Here is a 22,147-nt window from a genome sequence, read left to right as displayed (position 1 = left end):
TGTGAAAAATACCAAATAAATGACCACAGCATTAGGTGTTGGGGAATTTGGAGCAGAACAAAGACAGTATGGACTTGGCAGCATGAAAAGTTCAGAATAATAGTGAGGCCTCTTCTATTCAGGGGTTTCAGACACATTTTAAAATGAAGGCAGGTTCTCTTACAACAACCACCTTAGAGTCTCAATTAAGAAGCAACAAACTCTCCATTTCCTTTCCACCATCTGCTTGGCAGCTGCAAGCTAGCAACCATGCACATCTCCATCCACATTGGTCAGGCTGGTGTCCAAATGGGCAATGCCTGCTGGGAGCTCTCCTGCCTGGAACATGGCATCCAGCCTGATGGTCAGCTGCCAAGTGACAAAACCACTAGTGGAGGAGATGATCCCTTCAACACCTTCTTCAGTGGAGAGAGGTGTTGGCAGACACAGGCCCAGGGTAGTGTTCGTAGACCTGGAACCCACAGTCATTGATGAAGTCCACACTGGCACCCACTGCCAGTTCTTCCACCCTGAGCAGCTCATCAGAGGCAAGGAAGATGCTGCCAGTAACTATGCCTGCGGGCACTACAGCATTGGCAAGGAGATCACTGACCCTGTTTTGGACCATACTCGCAAACTGGTTGACGAGGGCACAGTTCTTCAGGGCTTCTTGGTTTTCTACAGTTTTGGAGGGGGAACTAGACAGACAGATAGATAATAAAAAGAGCAAAAGTATACTGCAGGTAAGGAAAACATGTCATTTAAGGTAGACATGAAGGTAAAAAAGCCCAGGTGTGCTCAGGGGTCAATGAGATGCCAGGGATGCAGGATTTGTACAGAGATTTAAGACAAGCATGAGACCTAAAAGTTCAAGTGGGTTAGGTTATCAGTGATCTAGAATGCTGGTACAAGGAGATAGGTGATAAGGAGTCACAGTTTCCTGAGCAGTCAAATAACAGGGTAAAAGCTACATGCTGGGGAATATTTATCTGGAAGTTATATACCAGATGGAATCAGGTGGGGCAAAGTAGAGGCCAACTGTAGGTAGTGGATGTGGCCCTATCTGAATATCCTCAACCAGACTCCTTTAGCCCAACTTTAGGATTTCCTTTAAGTCACCATGTTGGGGTCCACATCCTTCTATTCCCTGTCCTTCATCAAATCTGAGTATGGCCAAGGCCTTTGTCATTCAGACTCAATAGTTTCGTGATCATCTTCTACTCTCCTATCCTATGGTACTCATATCCATCTAATCACATTCACACTGACAACCTCACTCATTCATTTATTAGTGTGCTTGGTGTCATACACTGTCTCCATGTATCTGTTGTCTCTGTCCACACCGCCAGTCCCCTCTGTTAGACCTGTGTCATTTCTCGTCTCATTGACTCCTGCCTCTTTTATTCAGGCCTCTATTGATCAAATCTCACTAGCATTCCAGCTAATGAAGAAAGAACACAGAGACTAGTACCAGACAGAGCCTTAAAAGTCGCCTCGTCCAACCCTTACAAAGAGGAAACTGAGGCTCTGTGAGACGAGTGACACTGGATGGCAGAGGAATTTAAACCCAGGTGTGTGGATCTCTGTGGCTGCTCTTGACACTGTGCTATAATGTTGCCTGTGTGATTATAGGGTGTGACAATTCTGTTTGCCTGATAAAGCACAAACCCAGGAACTACAGAGCTAGAAGTAGAGTCTACTTAATAAAAATAAGAAAGTAAATCCTTATTTATATTTACAAGAAAGTAAAATACTCATCAAGTTCCTTCTGTTTGAGCCTAAGGCCACAGTCTAAAGAATCCCCTGAATAAACCAGGGTGTGGAAAACTACCGTCCATGGTCCAAACCAGCCTGCTGCCTGTTCCTGTTTATATATATATATATATAATGTGTGTGTGTGTTTATATATATATATATATATATATATAATATATATAAAATATATTTATACTTAAAATATATAAAAATAGAAATATTATATATATATATATATTTTTTTTTTCCTTTGAGAGGCATTGGGTGAGGAAGATGGGCAGAGGGAGAGGGAGAGAGAATCTTAAGCAGACTCCACATCCAGCACAGAGATGATTCTTTTATTTTTTAAATAGCATTTATCAGTGTCTAAGAGATTAGAGTCTGCTTATTTCTTTATTCTCTGTCTTTTCATCAAATAATATGAGCTTCCTGAAAGTGGTGATTGTGTTCCAAATACCAAGAACTGTGTCTGACCCATAATAAAGGTCCAAAGAGATCTGTGAAATCTTTTTGGGTGGTCTTCCTTCATCTGTCCCTGGCTTACCTGTCCACCTTTAACTCCTCCTGTCCCCAAAACCACAATCCACCCACTTAGATTGGTCCAAGTGCCCAATGCTGCCTTGCAATGCATCCTTCTACTTCTTCCCTCCTCTGCCTGGAATGTCCTTTTCCCTCTACATTTGCCTAGTGAGCTCATGACTCTTACACAAGCCACTTCGAAGTTGCTTTCTGTTCCCTGCCTCAGGTAAGCAGAGGTGATCATCTTCACCTTTCAGCTGGGTCACAGAGAACATTCCATTCTCAGGGTTCTTTAATACACAAAGACCTCCTGTCCCTGAACTAGAGGTTCCCTCAAGGTATTCATCTTTATTCCCAGAGCTTAATACGTTACTTGGCAATACTAACCTTAAGTTTTTTAATAAATTAATAGATGGTTGAAAAAAGTAGGAAAGGAAGCAAGGGAGGAAGGGGAGAAGGAGAAATGAAAGAGGAAGAGGGAAAAAGAAGGAGGGAGAGAAAGAGAGAGAAGAGAAGATGAAATACCAACCTCTTCACAGAGTCTATGGCCTTGTTTTCGCGGTTCAGCATTTATTGCTAAACCTGCTGGTGCTGTATTGGAAAGTTAAAAGGGCGGCCCCAGAGACATGATCTGCTCAGTGATTTCTTTTAAAGACTACTGTTTGCTATTGCCAACTCTTCTTGAAACGCTGCCACAGGGAAGAAGGGATGGGCTTTCACAACCAGACTTGGGGGGATGTTTCAAAGGCCCTTTTCTTGGGCTCCTCTGAATCCCAGACTTGGTAGCATGGTGGAAAAAAGCAGCAGGGAGAACAGTCAGTGGGGACTGAACAGCCTCAAAATTGCCTGGCTTCTAATGTTTTTAAGGCATCCTCTGCTCTTCTCCAAGGTGTATTCAAGACCACCTGATGCACCGAACATTTTAAATTGAAGGTTTTATGACCTCCTTAAAGTATACCTAGGTGAGAGGACAATAGAGGAATATTTGCCTCGGATGGGGAAGCAATCAAAATTATTTTCCACCCTAATTAAATCCTGCTTTTTAAGGTAAATAGGAATTTTCATTTGGGTGAGGGATGCATAGAAGAGGGAAGAGAGACTGCGGCTGAGCAATTTGCATGTACTCCAAAGGGCATTCTGCATATGGCTATTTGTGATGCGTGCCTTTAAAAATATAGCTCTATTATGGATGCATTTCATTAGTTCAAAGAGTGACATTTCTCTGTATTAATGAAATAGTTAAGTTCTAACCAGATGAAACTGATATAAATATTCAGTTCTAACTCATAGAGTTTTTACATTTTCCTTGATGATAAAAAATTGTTTTCCTGATTAAATGAGAAATTCTAGCAGCTTCTGAGAAGAACAGTTGGGCGGAAAAGGAATATAAAACAAAGATGTATTACAGAAGACAGCAAAGCAATGCAAGTTTTCACATTTTTCTTGAATGCACATGACAGGGCACCAGTGGAAAGCCCAGTGGGAAATGATTTACAAGAGGTGAAACTTAGGCTCGACTAAGTTAATTGAACTTGCCCTGAGTCACTCAGCACATCTGTGGCAAGAATGGGATTTGAAACCAGAGTCACTGAGTTTCTAACTCAGTGACTAACCCCAGGAGCATTCTCGTTTATACAGAGACAATGGGCCCATTATTGCAAATCTTAACACCAGAACAAACAAACAAACAAAAAAACCAAAACAACAACAACAACAAAAACCCTGCCCCGCCAAAGTTGAATTCTATTGCTAATTCTACCGGGCTATATAGCACAGCACCCTACTAGTCTGGTAGGTTGTACCTCTGAATAGTCAGTGGTCATTCTTCACCCCAGAATGTGCAAAAGGCTGTAGTTAGCTATTTTTACAGTTTAATGTTTTAATACTACTTTTTTCCATTGTAATTTATGGGAAAGAAACTTGCTAAATCAAGGACAGTTAAATTTTTCTAATTTAGGCTTTATTGAATTTAGGATTTGTGGTAATTCCACCCAAATTGAAGCTGAAATTTGTGCTATTTTTGAAGAAAAGATGAATAAGCAAATTAATATCATAATAAAGAACATATTTAACTTAAGTTAAGTATGTGTTTTTAAGGTTGTTGGCAGGGCATGGTTTAGAAAGAATATACAAAATGACAGTAACAACTGCCAAACGCCAAGTGCCTATGTGGCCAGGCCAAGAGTGACAAAGGTGACAAGGAGGGCACTTGCTACGACGGGCACCCTCAGGGTGTTGTATGTAAGTGATGAACCACTAAATTCTACTCTCTTTTTTTTTTTTTAATTTTATTTATTTATTTGACAGATAGAGATCACAAGTAGGCAGAGAGGCAGACAGAGAGAGGGGTGAGGCAGGCTCCCTGCTAAGCAGAGAGCTTGACTCGGGGCTTGATCCCAGGACCCTGAGATCATGACCTGAGCTGAAGGCAGAGACCTAACCTGCTGAGCCACTCAGGAGCCCCTAAATTCTACTTCTGAAACAAATATTATACTATATGTTAACTAGAATTTAAATAAAAATTGGAAAAAAATAGATAACGTGACATGTTATTGGCTTCCGTCTATATGACAAACTTATGAGATGGTCCTATTTTACAGATAAGAAAATTGATAATACCTTTGTCCAAGGTATCACAGTAGGGGAGAATCAGCATTTCAACGCAGGTCTGGCTGGCTTCAAAGCCTGCATTCTCACCGTCATGCTGTATTATAATAATTCCTAGTCTTCTGGGAGTTCCAGGCCTTGTAAGAATAGGATGAAAGGTGAGAAGTGAAAATGTTGCCTATGTTCTCAAAGAGGTTTTGACTCAGGAATGCCTGTCTTACTGCTTATTTTAAAAAAGATTTTACCTATTTATTTGACACACAGAGAGCACAAGCAGGAGGAACCACAAAGGGAGAGAGAGAAGCAGGCTCCTTACTAAGCAGGGAGCCCGACATGGGTCTTGACCCCAGAATCCTGGGATCATGACCTGAATTGAAGGCAAATGCTTAATATACTGAGCCACCCAGGAGTCCCATTACTGCCTATTTTTAAATTTCTTCTCTTTTGTTCATAAAAGTGGGGCATCTATTTGAAACCATTTGCTAGCAGAATATGTTTTGGATAACTATATTAGAAAGCATGAGAATCTTCTGGTTTGCACATAGATTAATTCTGACTTTTCATTAGTTCCTCCTGAGGTGATTTTAGTGAGATTTTATTATTAAATAAAGAGTTTATTTTTTTTTATTATTAAATAAAGTGTTGAGTTGAGTATATCCATAACACTAATTGATAACAGTAGCCGGGTTGTTCAACGAATCGGTCTAGTACAAAGCCGGCACTCACCCTGGCATTAGGGTGCCAACAATGTGTTAGAGTCAAGACAGAGGTTGAAGGCAATGCTGCTCAGAGCTAAGTCAGAGCCTGAGGCAGAAGGAAAAGTAAGGAACATAAGTAATACTAAGCCTGTCTTCAAGATTTTGATATTTTCTTCACTATGAATTTTTTGCTTTAATTTTTATTTTTTAAATATTACATTAAGATATTATTCATCTTTTTTTTAAAAAAAAGCTATTATGACTCTTGATCACTTTTGACTTTTGATCACTCCCTTACATGTTGCACCTGAAACCAGTGCCTCATTTGTCTTACTTAGTCCCAGCCCCAGATGAAGGTCTGCACGTGACGAACAGTGTTTTTGAAAATAGAACATTTCCCATAAAAATCAGTATTTCTACCATCCCTTGTAAAAACTGGAAAATCTGGCAACATTGGACTTACTTTTTCATATGGCAAAAAGTGCCCTTATCTGAGTTGAGGTTGCCTCTACTCAGGAGTAAATGTTGGCCTCTTCTCTGCATACTTCCCACCCCCAAACTCCCCTCCCCAAACTTCCTGACCAAAGCAGGTCCTGCCTGACCCCTGTAGGATTTGAGTTGAGTGTTCTGGGGCCTAGACCAAGTGTATAAATGTTATTCTCTAACATTCAGGAAACATGTCCTGCCGCAGCCTGTAACATCCCTTAGGATTACCGATGTGCCAGTCTTGACATTAAATCACAAGATAAGATCACTGCCAGCAAAACCCTGAAAAAAACTCCATTGACCAGCACTGACACATCATAGATCACAGTGCTGAGTATGCATTTCATGTTTTCTGTGCAGAGCAAACTTCTTTTTGCCTATCAAGGACTGAAGTGCTTTTTATCATCACTAATATTTTTTGAGCACTTAACAATGTGCCCAACTCTATGCTGAGAGCTTTATATATGTGATTTTCTTTAATCATCACAAAAATCACATAAGATATATCTATATCCCCATTTTAGAGACGTGGAAACTGAGTTCCTAAAAAGTTGAGAACGTTGCCCCAGGATACATAGCTGGTCAATGGAAGAATTCGCATTCAAACCCAGATGAAGGACACCAAGATTCTACCCTGTTTACCACTAGACACACTAATCGGCTCGCTATTGTCCTTAGTAATAGATATTCTATGGCTAAATTCATTAATTGCTCTTTGCTATAAATGGCTCTAACCTTTCACAAGCACATGGAATTTGAACCAAGTGTATACAACAGCTGCCCATTGTATTAAATTAATTTTAAGAGTCTAACTTCCTTGTTTTTGTGCCTTTTCATACCAGATTAATTTTTCAAAGGTTAATCACATGACACTTATTTTAATTATGCTTTTCTAGTCACGACAAATGACAGCATTTGACTTCTTGTTGCCTTCCTTTGTATTGTGTGACCAATGAGATTATTAATAAATGCCTTTTTATTATGTAGTCATGCTGTAGGTGCCCACAGGGCACGGGCTGGCCTCATGTATTTTATTCCACGTGCAGTGTCAGCAGGGCCTTGCGGATTTGCTAATGAGCTAAATCCGGTTAGTGCCACATGCCCCGGACGGCCAGAGATCTTTTAAATACATCACGGCTCTCAGAGACTCAGCTGGGTTCAGTTGGAGAGAGATTAACTTCTCATTCCAATTAGCAGAGAGTCATACTGTTGGAGGGAGAGCTGCTTATGGAGCCCCACACCTCGAGCCCTCTGACTGATGAACCAGTGGCCACTCAACAACAAACCCAGACTTAGAAAATGATGGCCTGAGGAACGGGTTTTGATGCTGTTGTGGTTGTTACTATTATTATTACCTGTTCTGTGAGTGCCTTTCAGGTCACCATCTCCTTCATGAAGTAGGCGATTAGGAGAGGGAGAGGCTGGTTTTTTGTTTTGTTTTTTTTTCTCCCATGTGGAAATACATCGACTTCCATGTAGAAAGACATCATCTGGAATGATGAACGATTAAAAGGTAAAGGAGTAGGGAACTTGAAGTAAACGTAGAATTAGATATTTATAATATTCGACCAGATTCCTCCACCACAAAATACTGGGTGTCAATGCTATTTTAAGTTTCATGTTTTATTTTTTCGGATAATAATAATACTAGCTAACATTTATTGAACACATATAGAGTTGGGTACTCTTATAATTGCTTTATGTGTATTAATTAATTTAATCCTCAAAACAACTCTTGGGCAGAGATAAAATTATTCTCCTCCATTGTACTACTCCAGATAAAATGTGTAAGATGTTGTCTCTGCTCATCCTGCATTTTTATCCCTTCTCATATCTTGTTCTTGAGTTAAATTAACATTTTAAGCTATGAATATTGTAGCTCATGATTTTGTCCAGAGGGTTAAGTGGACAATTATTTTAAAGTGGAGTGCTTTGGGGAATGAAAGCCAAGCCCAAATAGGGCCTCTACAAAGATATTACAGATGTATAGCATAATACAGAAGTTCCACAGACACAGAGAAACAAGAAAAAAAAGGTGCTTCTTTTCAAGTATAGTTCCTGATGAGAAAAAGATGTGCAAAGTAAAGTACTTGGCCTGAAAATCAAGTAGAGTAGAAATGCACATCTTCTTTTCATTTAAGACTAAAAATGATTCAGAAAGACAAAATCTAAAACATGCTCAATAGTTAAGAAAAAATATCCTGTTTAGATTAAAATTATCTCACCATAGCTCTGTAGTAAGACAAGCACACTGTCCCAACAAAAAAGAACTCCAGAAGTATTCCTGAATAGAAATCAATGTGCACACCCTCACCACAAAGCCCATCTAAAAATCAATGAGGTTTGTTTTGTTTTTTTTTTTTTCAAAAGAACTTGTTTTATAAGAGAATGTATTCTCTGCAAGCCATGAAAACCCAAGGAGTTATATTTGTGGGTCAATAAATCTTTTTTCAAAAGTAAGGCTCCACACTTAAAGATTAAGTATTATAATTTTTGTTTTAACAGAAGGCAAAGTAAGAAAGGATTCTAAATGTATAAATGCTCTCTGAACCTGCAACTGTACACACACACACACACACACACACACACACACACACACACACACAAATGGCTTTTAAATGGCCTCCCTATCTAGAGGCAGCCACAGGCAATACTTGCTATGGGAAAGGGTTCAAATGGACATGCAAAATGTTCATGAATGTGCTTTTTCAAGAGTGTAATTGCTTCCTTATCCTTAATGTCTGCTGGGGAATCAGAGTGGCAGACACCGAGACATACAGCAGAGCCAACAAAGGATTCACTTATAAAATGATAAAATATTTGATGGGTGCATGTTTGCATATAGGTATAGGGGGCACAGGTTTGTGTGGTAGTTGGGGGAATGGGATACAGGCACCAACTAACCAACAAAATTCCCGTGAATCCCAGAATCTCACTTTTCCCTCTTATAAACAATAGTTAACCTTATCAAGGAAGCCTATTTGTTCCCTGTATTATGAAATTGAATTTACTCAGTATTTGGGTCCTAAGAGGCACCTTTTTTCTTTTTTCTTTATTAAAAGCAACCTCAGAAGGATTCACCAAGTGAACGTCTCCTTTCTAAGGGTTGACACCACTACCCCAGGTCCGGCTCCACCTCTGTCCCAAACTGGACCACGGCCTCTCCTTCATGCCACTCTGGACCACATAGGGGACTGATAACTACCTCTGGCCATCACCAAGCTGCCTTGGGCTCAGTGGCCTGTGGGCCTCTGGAGGGCCAGGGCTGTATTTTGTTCATCCATGTGTTCCCTGAATATAGGACACAGATGCTGCATGGTTAGTAATGCTTTCCTAAATAAAGATTTCAGTTAACTACTAAAAATGTGTTTATTGACCCTGGTAAAGAGGAAAGCAGAAATGTTTATGATATCCTTAATCTGCAAAACTTCATTATTTAAAATCAGGATATTTTTTCCCATTGTTAGTATGTTGCAAAATTTCATTTTCTAATTAATTAATAAAAATCTAAGATATGAATAATTTGCCCAAAATGAGTATTCAGGAAAAAAACAACAAACTAATGCAGAGAGAACTATCTTTGATGCCTCAAGATTGGAAAGTACAGTGTACTTGATGAAAACAGATGAGCTTATAGGCTTTTAGGCTAAGTCCCTAGGTAAGGAGATTCAACCTGAAAACCTTGGTGGGAGTGATGCCAGCACAGTGACTAGCCTTCCAGGACTAGAAAATCTGGGTTGAGACCATCATGGGAATAACTGAGCTTTGGAACTTGTGGTTTGCCATCCTCAAACTAAAATCATTTCTGATTTGCGTCAGAAATGTAATGTACTGATCTATTAGACAATATCTCTTAAATGTTCAGTATGTGCCAGACACGATATTACCAACTGGCCAAGACAAGGGTCATATCTTTCACAGGGCTTGCAGTCTACTGGGGGACAGTACGAAAATAACTACCTTAGATTTCCAAGGTGTAGCTCCCAGACAAGTAGCATTAACATTGCCTGGGAGCCTGCTGGAAATGCATGGTTAGTTCCTACCCCAGTCCTGCTGAGTCAGAAACTCTGGGGTGGGGTAATTTGTAGCCTAACAAACCCTCCAAGTGATTCTGATGTACCTTAAAGTTTGAGAACCAATGGCACAAAGACTAATTACAGGCAGGGGTTTTCAACCCTGGCTTCATATTAGAATCAGATGATGCATACCTTCGCACACCAATTAAACAGAATCTCTATTCATTATCACCCTCTTCTTTAATCACTTATTCCATTTACCTGGCTTTAGTCATACTGTTGGAAATATGACCACGCCAGGGATGTCACTGACATTTTACAATGTCCAATGCTCTCCCTGAAATTTCCTCTATTAGATTTCTCTTAGATGTACTTTCTATTTTTAGCTCATAAAGGTCTAACTTCATAAGAATTATTTCAGATGTCCAAGAAGTTCCAAATGTCCTTAGATACCTTTCATTAGCAACTGCACGATTTTCCCTTTTGAGTTTTATTTCTTGAGCTTGAAACTTTTTTCCCTGTTCAGATTAACTCCCGCTGATGAAAAGCAATAATCAGTAGTTGCAATTTATGAGTAAAGATTCTAATACAGAAGTGTTGAACAGAAAATATTAGTAAGGCTACAAAGGCTAACTACAATTTAAGTTTCTTTGTTTTTGGCTGGCATGAGGATATCAAGTCTGTGTGGTAAACCTGCTTATCTTGTACTGATAAAATCTGAATGGAAAGCAACTCTGCTCACCACAATGCCACCAGTGCAACTAATCATGGGGGAAATGCAAATCAAAACCACAGTGAGATATTGCCTGACACCTGTCAGGAGGGCTCATATCAAAAAAAGGGAACAACTGTTGAGAGGCTGTGGGGAAATCAAAACAATAGCATACTACTGATGGGAATGCAAAATGGTGAAGCCGCTATGGAAAATGGTGTGGAGGTTCCTCAAAAAACTAAAAACTAAAAATAGATATACCATATGATCCTGCAATCCCACTTCTGGGTATTTATTCAAAAGAACTGGGAGCAGGATCTTGAAGAGATATAGCACTCCTACACTCATCGTAGGACAGTTCGCAATAACCAAGATGTAGAAACAACCTAAATGTCCCTTGGCAGATGAATAGATAAATAAAATGTGGTACAAAGGCCCAATGTCATTCTCTTCAACCTCTAAGAAGAAAGGAATTCTGCAATATGCAACAGCATGGATGGGCCTTAAAGACATTATACTAAGTGAAATAAGCCCATCACAGAAAGACAAATACTACATGATTCCATTTAGGAGGTATCCAAATACTCAAATTCATAGACTCGAGAAGTGGAATGGTGGTTTCTGGCAGCTGGGAAGAGGGGGAAATAGGGAGTCTAATAGACATTAAATTTCAGTCAAGTAAGATAAATAAGCTCTAGAGCTCTGTTGTACCATCTTGTATCTATAGTTAATAACTATCCTGTACACTTGAAAATTTTTAAATTAAGTGGGTAGATGTCATGCTAAGTGTTCTTATCACAACAATTGCAACAAAAATCTGATTTGCATTTGGGTATCTGATTAATAAATCTGAAAATGAATTAATAGAACTTGGTAGATTAAAAAATCTTTCAAAACATGGCATCTGTGGAAGGGGGTGTAGTAAGTAGTGTTCTTGGTGGCTAAAAAGTTTTTAAAACTTTTCATGTGAAACTGAAAAAAAAAATGGCAGTTCTGAGGACAACATATGTATGGAGAAGGAAGAAGGGACTGGCTGAATACTGAGCCACAGAGAAGAAGAGGGCTCTTCTATGCTGTTCTCCTTACTCGAACAGATGGAGGATGGAGTTTGTGGCAGGATTGCTGAGCCGGGCTGCGTTGGGGAAATCTGTTGTCTGAGGTTTTAGTGGAAGGTTCAAGGTACTTAGTAGGAGCAGGAGCCTGTGGGAGTGCAAGGTCAGAACCAGAGAAAGAGCGTAAGACCAGGTCACAAATTTGCATAGAACTGGTCAAAGAAAAAGAGAGAAAACCCAGAAATGAAGTCAAGGAGGGATGGTAATAAAAGAAGTTTAAGTTGACTCTTGGAAGAGCAGAGCTGATAACTCCCTTAAAGAAAAAGGTGTAAGAATACTCTAGATCCTAAAGATAAATTTTCCAGTTTCTTTTATGAGCTAACACTGTGAATGGCTAAATCATAAATCTTAACCCAGAAGAGCCCTCCTCAATCTGGGAAAGAAGACCCACAGAGCCTTAGGCCCCATTCAAGCAGCTGTGGACAAACCTACCTAGATGTGAGCCTTACCTCTGAATGGACTCTATTGCTCACTGGGGATTTTGCTAAAATGGCCCGATTCATTTTGCTTGGGTTTGCAATGGCAATAATGACATTTAAAATACCACCCATAAAACAACTATCATCCTCTGATTCATTTTTTGACATGTGCTTATATTTTGCGGTAGTTTGAAAAAAACAGCAGTGAAGTTAATGCCTCATTACTTGGAACCTCTAAGATTAAATCCTCCAACCTAAATCGAATCACAAAAATATATTTACAGCTAATTCACGTATTAGAACAACTTCTATCAATCATTGTTTGTGCTCTTAGAGATTTGCATACATCTTGTATTCCTCTCCTTTCCAGCCACCCAGTTTTCAGCAAATCCATCACAGTCACAAAGCCAAAGTGTAGGAAATATGGCTGGAAACTGCAGGGGGAAAAGGAGAGTCTGACTTAAACTGGAGACATTCCTTCCCGCAACCACCATGGGAGGGCCAGAATAAGGTGAAATTTCTAATCTAAAGGCACAAGGTACACAACTTAAATTCTCTGCATCTCAACTTTTTCATTTCATAAGTCTCTACCGGGACCTCACAGGCTTGTTAAGTAAGGATTATCATGGTCCTGTACAATGGTGGATAAACATCTTTACTTGAACTCCCGGAAGTCTTTTAGCTCTTTTCCATCACAATGTATGAAAGAATGCTGACTATATTTCAGAGGACCTGGTGACCAATACACATGGACAGAGACTTTAAGATTCAAGAGGCAGACAGCCTTACATCTTTCAGAATGTACTGAAAGGAAAATGACCTCCTATGGAAATTAATATGAATTTCTCAGCTAAAGTCTGAGCACATGCAAAAGTGACATCTAAGGGATAAGGCTTCATAGATAAGATTGTATATGACCATGTGGCACAAACCATATATAGCTCTTATTACAGGTTATAGTAATTATAGGAGTAGCCCTTGCTCTATGTTCACTATGTGATGTTTAATTCTTCCCTCTAGTCTAGAAGGTAACTATGAGTGTATCCTTTTTAAAGATGAAGAAATTAAGGCTCAGAGAGGTGAAGTGACTTACCTAAGGTCATGCAGAACAAACTATTAAGTGACAGTGCTAGGGTTTGACCCTGGATCTTCCTGACTTCAGAGCCAATGTTCTTAATTGTTACAGAATCTATCTTGAAAGCATGAAGTCACCTATTTCCAACATGTTTTCTTCTCAACTTCAGTGTACCTCAGCTGTGGAACCCTTTCACATATTCCCAGATATATAGCTACCTGAACTGGGAAGACTATGCAATGAACTGAATATCGTGTCCCTCCAAAATTCACATTTTAAGATCTAATCCCTGAAGTGATGGTATTCAGGGATGAGGTCTTTGGAAAGTGGTTAGTTCATGAGGATGGAGTCCTTATGGAACGGATTACCCTTATAAAGGAGGCCCAAGAGAGCTCCCTTGCCCCTTTTTCCAAATGAAGATATAGTAAGAAGACCAACATCTACGAACTAGGAAGCAAGCCCCTACTAGTCACTGAATCTGCCAGTACCTTGATCTTGGACTTAAGCCTCTAGAACTGTGAGCAACAAATTTCTGTTTTTCATACCCAGTCTATGGTGTTTTGTTACAGCACCCGAATACCTGAATAGAATAAGATGCTCCATCCAACTATTATAATCAGAATTCAGTTACATTAAAATTCTAGTTTTAAAAAAAACTGGATTGATCCTGTGAACTTATAGCCTCTTCCTTCAGAAATCTCACTATAAAATAATAAAGGGGAAAAATAAAATCTTAACAACTAAGAAAATGGAAGAGTTTGTCACTGGAGAAAAAAGTTTTCACAAGCTAAGCAGATGGTGAAGTGGTATCTGTTGGCACAGGAGAAGAAAGTCATAGCCCAGAATAAGCACAGAGTTTTACAGCTAAGAAAGATACCAACAGTCTGACAAAACCACAGAAAGGCTGAGTCTCAGAAACACCAAAAATAACGAAGCTAAGAGCCAGAGTAAGATGTGGAATGAAAAAAAAAAGATAATTAATTGAAATTTGGTCACAGAAATGATGACTCACTGCCTCCAATTCCTCCTTTGCACTTTTATGGAGCACCTTCAAGACAGTCAGGCATCTACCCCATAGACATGGATGTCACAAGCTCCCTCTCTTAAGAAATTCTTAAGAAGGTTTCAAGAGAAGATCTTCAGGAGTTTCTTAGTGGGTTTTTGTTTGTTTGTTTGTTTTTTGTTTTTTTAGGGCTCCCCCTGCTACTGTTCTGCATCTTATTATACAACAGTTAAATAGTTCTGTTGGTATATAACGCAAAGCCTCAATCAGACTTTTTGTTATCTCAATTTAAATATAAGTAAACAAGCTAAGGTCACCAGACATTTGAGGAACTCCCCTAGAATGTTAGAAAGATACAAAAATAAACACAAGACACATAGCCCTTGGGAAAAAAATAACTTAGAGGACAGAGAAAACCTTAAAAAATCTAATCAATACCCTCATATTTGAAGAGACAATGAATCTGTAAATTGATACATAAAAAAACAAGCAGACTTCAGTTTCTGAAAGTATGTTAGACTGAATATTTTGAAAAGTCTTCTCTCTGTAAAACCCCTAGATGATGTATAAACTTTAACACATATGCTTATGCATTGCTGAGCTCATTAAAAAGTGAGGGGAATACTTAAAAGAGAGTTGAAACCAATATGTTAAGTGAATAGATCCAGAAACCAGGATGTTAAGGGACTAGATGTTATCCTGATGGCAAATGCAGTTAGCTAGAACATAGAATCTGGAGGTTGGCAGGACTACGTGGAATGGAAGACTCTACTTCTACCCCTGCAAAGTTGGAGCTGAAAACTCCACCTAAAGTCAGTATACTTGAAAGTGTTACGGACTCATAATAACAGCTAGATAAAATGTACTTGGAACAAAGTGAGACAATATGAAAACTTGCTTTCACCACATTTCCACATAGAAAGTAAAAGTTGTGACAACAACAATAATAATAGTATCTTCTGACAATTTTTAACCAAAAACCAGCTCACAGATGGGCTTGAGGCTCAAATTTCTACTACGCATTTAGTTATGGGAACCTCATACCAAGGAATTTAATAAGTGGTCCCAGTTTAATAATGCCCCTGACACCTGACAAAAGTAAACACTAATTTTTCTTTGAGAAGTACATTATCAGCCCAAGTTCCTTGAAATATCAACTAAGTGGGACAAAACATAAGCTCACAATAAAAAATAACATAAATATAAGGAGGTAAGCCACCATGACTAAGAACAGAACCAGCCAGCCACAAAAATTAAATTAATAAATATCAGATACTGGAATGATCAGACCCAGACTTAAGATGACTGTGCATAAAATTATTTAAGTTGGCATAAACAAGGTGAAAAAATATTATAAAAATAATCAAGTGACTTATAAATAAACCAAATCATCTTTTAACAAGAAAAACCAGAATAGGTAAAGGGGATTAAGAGGTAAAAAATTCCAGTTATAAAATAAATAAGTCATGGAGATGAAAAGTACAGCATAGGGAAATACAGTCATTAATACTGTAATAATGCTGTAATATTAAATATAAATTACTACTTTCACCATTTCCATGAAAATATAAGGACCTTGGACATATTAATTCCTGAAATTTCTGTTCTATATTTGACATGTATTTTAATTCTCTTTAAATTTTAGATTCTGGAAGACATTAAAATTACCATTTTGTACAACCAATATCCATTTAGATTTACAAACAGATTTGTCCTTTCTAGTATTCATTTCTTCCCATACTTCCGTGTTTTCCTCTGGGATCATTTTATTTCTGCCTAAAGAATTCCTTTTATTATTTCTTTTTCTTTTTAAATTAGCTTTACTGATGTGTAATTTACATACTACAAGTTTTGGCAATTTTAAGTTTCTTTTTTTTTTCAAAATGAGGAATGCTGTCAAACTTTTGTTTTGCTAAAAATGTCTATTTCACATTTATGTTTGAAGAATATTTTCACTGGATATAGAATTTTAGGTTTGTAGTTTCTTTCAGAACTATGAAGTCTTTTTATTTTTTCCATGATTTCTTTTGAGATGTAATCTATAAATTTTATTGCTCCCCCTTTGAAAGGAATGCTTTTTTTCTTTTTCTGATCGCTTAAAATTTTTTTTCTTCGCATTGATTTTCAGCAGTTTGTCGTGGCCGGTGCGACAAATCGACCAGGAATGTGAGGGTAAGAGAATGGTGAAAGGAAATTAAGAGACAAAGAGATGGGGGCAGGAGGAGCACTGAGGAGGATGTCCAACAGTGCCGATTTTATTCCACATCTTACAAGCATTTATAAGGCAGACCACAATAGAAGGAGTAATACATCAGTATCTAGTCAGATAACCACAAGTTCCTATAACAAGTTTACATTAACTACAAACAAATCTAGTGATGCCAGGTAGTCACGGCTAATGCCATTAGCTACTATTGATACAAGAAGTTACAATCAACCAGGGAGTGGGTTATGGGAAGTACAGGAACAACAAGGACCAACTAAGAATTCATGACCCTGACCACATTGTTCCCTTCTATTTGGGGAAAGCAAGTGGGAAGTCACGTAGGCGAGCGCACAACACGTAGCACAGACCCTTCCTCAGTGTTACTCAACTTTCCTGTCCTTAACCCCTTATCAAGGCGTCCGGACTTTAAAGGAGACACAAGTCAGGGCCTGGTTTGATCCACAACTCCAACCATACCGTGGCCTCCAACTGCTGTTTAACTAACATGTGCCTTGGTATACTTTTCTTGTATTTATATTGCTTGGAGTTTATAAAGTTTCTTGAATCTGAGATTTGATGTCTTTTGGGTTTGGGGAAATTTATGGCTAGTATCCTTACCAATATTGTTTCTTTCTTTTATTATTTATTCTGAGACACCAATTGGTTAGACATTGGTTAGACATATGTCTCATATGTCTCATACTTTTTCTGTTTCTCTATTCATTTTTTCTCTCTGTGCTTCAGTTTGCATGTTTTCTATTGATCTACTTTCTAATTTCACTAATCTGCCTTTTTTTGTATCTAATTTTCTTTAAGCCAGTCTACTGGGTCCTTAATTTCATTTATTATATATGTGTAGTACTGGGATTTTATTGTACTTTTTAATTTTTTTATTTTTTAAAGATTTTATTTATTTATTTGACACAGAGAGAGAGACCACAAGTAGGCAGAGAGGCAGGCAGAGCAAGAGGGGGAAGCAGGCTCCCTGCTGAGCAGAGAGTCAATGTGGGGCTCAATCCCAGGACCCCGAGACCATGACCTGAGCCAAAGACAGAGGCTTAACCCACTGAGCCACCCAGGTGCCCCTACTGTACTTTTTTTAAAGTGTAACATAACTAGCCAGTTTTCTTTCTTTTTTTTCAAGTTTACTTATTTATTTATATAATCTCTACATAGAGCCTGAGGCTCAAGCTCATGACCCTCAGATCAAGCGTCCCATGGTCTTCTGACTGAGCCAGCCAGGTGCCCCTGTTTGAGGAATATATATAAATATAAATAAATATATATATATATATATATATATATATATATATATATTATTTTTCAAGTTCTCTGTGGATTTTCTCTTTTTTATTATTTTTTTCTTATTAATTACAGCTAGTTTACAGACATGTCTGATTTCTCTATCTTTATCACCTGTAGGTCTAATTCTGTTATCTAGTATTTTATTTTATCCTGTACTGTGCTATGTCTCAATTTTTCATTGAGTATCACATTTTATCCTGTATTGTGCTATGTCTCAGTTTTTCATTGAATAACACACATTGCTTATTTTTTAAAAATAGGAGATAATTAGAGGTTCTGGTTGATGCTGTCTTTTCCCAGGGACAATTTTTACTTTTGTTCAGATGGTAAAATGAGAGCAAATTACTTTAGGGGTTCCAGGATGTCTCAGATGGTTTGGTGTCCCCACTCTTGATCTCAGTTCAGGTCATGATCTCAGAGTTGTGAGATCAAGCCTCACATGGGGCTTTGTGCTCTGTGTGGAGTCTGCTTGAGATTCTCTCTCCTCTCTGCCTCCCTCCTCTGGCTTGTGCCCAATAAGTAAGTAAGTAAATAAATGAATAAATAAATAGAATCTTTAGAAAAAGAGCAAATCACTTTAGTCCTTGACTGGGAATGAGCTTCTTCAAAATTTGTACTCTTTTCTCTGTGTTAGCCTATTTCTGGCTTACCCTTACCCCTGGGGGTAGCTCACTACAGATACCTAAATAGAAGTCTGAAATTAACAGTACTCCTTCCCCCTTTGCCCACCCTGAACTCCAGATTTCCTCAGGATCACAATGCTGATGAAACTGTATCTCAGCTTCCCAGCGACTGAGCTAGAGCTACCACTTTTTGTTCTGCTTTTCTCAATCCAAACTCCTTATAAGCCATTACGTTCCTCAGAGGGAAAAATATTGTGCAATATCTCACTTCATGGGCTTTTCTGATCTCTGGAATTTTTTCTCTCCTTAAATCCTGGAAGCCTTGAAAGCTCTCTAATGTCTTCAAATTGATGCTTTTGGTATTTTGTCCAAATTTCCAAGCTGTTATTAATAAGAAGGTTGGCCCATGAAAAGTGATCCCATAATTACAGGAAGTCTTTAAAAACTCTGTATTTTTGGGTGCCTGGCTGGCTCAGTGAATTAAAGCCTCTCCCTCTGGCTCAGGTCATGATCCCAGGGTCCTAGGATCGAGCCCCACATCAGGCTCTCTGCTCAGCAAGGAGCCTGCTTCCCTTCCACTCTCTCTGCCTCCCTCTCTGCCTACTTGTGATCTCTGTCTGTCAAATAAATAAATAAAAATCTTTAAAAAAAAAACCTCTGTATTTTTTTAGTAAAACCAAAATACATGATAAATTCATACTGATACTTCCAATTGAAATTCAGGAATATATTTTTACTTAGCTTTATTGATCTTACATCTCTATATCCTTTTCCCATAACAAAAATCATAGTTCTTAATGACACTAAGATAATTACTCATTGTATTTATCCCACAATACATGTATCATATATAATAGTAAGATAATAAAAGCACTAACACTATTAATAAAAATATGATTACTCAAAATAGTTTAAGACTTGAAAAACGATTTTAGCTCAACTGTATTTTATAATTATGTAAACTCTTTTTAAGATTCCAAAGTCAAATTCCTAAAGCAAAGTATATTTCAAAAACTCTTCTTTCTATTCCTTTCCAATTTTAATTTAATTTTTAAAAAATTTTTTAATTTTTTAATTTTTAATTTTTTAAAAAAGATTTTATTTATTTATTTGGCAGAGAGAGACACAGTGAGAGAAGGAACACAAGCAGGGGGAGAAGAAGAAGCAGGCTTCCTGTCAAGCAGAGCCCAGTGTGGGCCTCGATCCCAGGACTCTAAGATCATGACCTGAGCCAGAGGCAGATGCTTAAGGATTGAGCCACTCAGGCGTCCCTGTCCTTTCCCAATTTTAATGTTTTTTTTTTCTTCCACTGTTTTATAAAATATAATAGAACATATGTATATATTTATAAACCCCTCTTTCTTCAATAAATAAAAGCATAATATACACACATTTTTTCACCTTGATTTATTTGAACTACCAATATGTTGTAAAGATTATTTCACTGTAGTATATAGTGATAGCATTCATTTTAACAGCTGCGCAGTACTCACTTGTTAATTTTTTCAACTGGCTGTCTTCCCAGCATCATTCATTATTTATTTAAATGTTTATTATTTTGTTTATTAATATTGTTTAATTTAAATATTTGTTCTTATAGCCTCCCTTTGACTTAACTTGATCTACTTTGCCCTTTAGTTTCTTACGGTGTAGCTTTGGGACATTGAGGTTTGTTTTTTTTTTTTTAATTTCTATTTATTTATTTATTTATTTATTTATTTATTTATTTATTTGACAGAGATCACAAGTAGGCAGAGAGACAGGCAGAGAGAGAGGGGGAAGCAGACTCCCTGCTGAGCAGAGAACCTGATATGGGGCTCAATCCCAGGACCCTGGGATCATGACCTGAGTCAAAGGCAGAGGCTTTAACCCACTGAGCCAGCCAGACACCCCAGGACACTGGCTTTTAAAAGATATGTGAAGCTTTAGGAAGATTAGAATGCTAATGTAAAAACTCCATTCATCCTCTCACTATGTCTTCTGAGAAGTTCTAGAATATACTTCCTCTATCAAAGCTGTGAGAACTACATTTATGAAAGGTGCCTCATCACTTCTGAAGAGCTCTGTGGTGCTGTTCTTTTTTTTTTTTTAAGATTTTATTTATTTATTTTAAAGAGAGATAGAGATCACAAGTAGGCAGAAAGGCAAGCAGAGGGAGAGGGTAGGCTCCCCACCAAGTAGAAAGCCCAATGCAGGGCTTGATCCCAGGACCCTGAGATCATGACCTGAGCTGAAGGCAGAGGCTCAACCCACTGAGCCACCCAGGTGCCCCTGTGATGCTATTGTATGTAGGTCAGAAATGATAGTGGAAAAATGAGGTATTTATAGGTGGCAGAGACCAAAGATGGCATTTAATCTCCAAAAACTATGTGAACATTGCTACTATAAAGGGCAAGAGAGTCAAAGCAATAATCAAAATAGTTTGACCCACAGAGATCAGCATTGGCTAGCTAGAACAGACATAGATAGGCAGACAACTAAAGCCTGATTTGGTTGGTATAACTGGGAAAGCTCTAAGTCTGGTAATAAGGAACTCTGACTTGTATTGCCACAACAGAGTCACGAATTCCCAGGACTGGGGCAATTCATAAACCCAAAGCCCCCTGAAGGAGAGGGAGGCTGGATCCCTTTGAGGAAGGATCCTAGCACACCACCACCAATTTATAGTGCATATCTTCCCCTTCGGTCTTCTCCACTCCAGCCATTTGCCTGAGTGACTGACTATGCATTGAGGAAAGGGAGTACTAGACAATAGTTCTAAATTGACACTAATTCTTGGAGACTCAGAATGCCAGTCTGTGGGACACCAGTCAGAGTAGGGGCTTATAAAGGTCATATGATCAATAAAATTGGGCTCAGATCCATATCATTCTGCTGATCTACATTGATCCACCTGCTTCCCACAACCAATAACATGTGTGTTGGGGTGTGTGTGTGTGTGTGTGTGTGTCAGCTAGTTTTTGTTGTCAGCTGATGAAAGCAGCCACATTTAAAGTAATTTTTTAAAAAATGGATGAGTATAAACTAAAGCATAGAATACATGGTTACAATATAGTAGGGAATGTTAAACTTAGTCAAACATTCATGATTCTAAACATTTAAATGATGAATTTTATATCAGAAAAACCTTTGTGTATGATGCCCTGCATTGTTAACCTCCCCAGCAGACCTTATGGTGATGGAAAGCATGCTGACTGATAGGAGCTCTCTTTCAGGGAGCAAAAAGAAAGCACCAGAAATCATTATTTCAGAGCTCCACCTATATTTCACTGTCACAAAGATACTAAACTATGCCAAGGATAGGAAATGAGATTCTAACTCTTCAATGAAATATAATGTGAGAGGTGAAACTTGCTCCTTTCTCTTCAAAAACTGTGGGGAACTACCTTATCGAATAGTAGTAATGATTTTCAAAGGTGATTTCCAAAAACAATGCTTATTTTAAGGCACTGTTTGAAAATTTACTTTGTTTCCTTACATTTTTTTCTCTATAATAAGAGACCATATATCCTGGTTTGTCCATGACAGTCCTACATCATGTCTTTGTCCTGACATCTCATCCAAATTGAGCAGCCAATACTCTATCAAAAATACCATAGTCTGGAGGATAAATTAAGAGAACACTTTATATA

General features: G+C 38.2%; 1 pseudogene; it reads left to right on the top strand.

The window, feature by feature from the left end:
• The first annotated feature begins 249 nt into the window (after window positions 1–249).
• Window positions 250–7,445, top strand: LOC131999371 (tubulin alpha chain-like; annotated as a pseudogene).
• The last annotated feature ends 14,702 nt before the right edge of the window (window positions 7,446–22,147 follow it).

The sequence above is a fragment of the Mustela nigripes genome, chromosome 13 (assembly GCF_022355385.1).
Source record: "Mustela nigripes isolate SB6536 chromosome 13, MUSNIG.SB6536, whole genome shotgun sequence".
Taxonomy (NCBI): Eukaryota; Metazoa; Chordata; class Mammalia; order Carnivora; family Mustelidae; genus Mustela; species Mustela nigripes.
The sequence above is the reverse complement of the archived record's forward strand: the minus strand, read 5'-3'. Positions and strand labels throughout refer to the sequence as shown.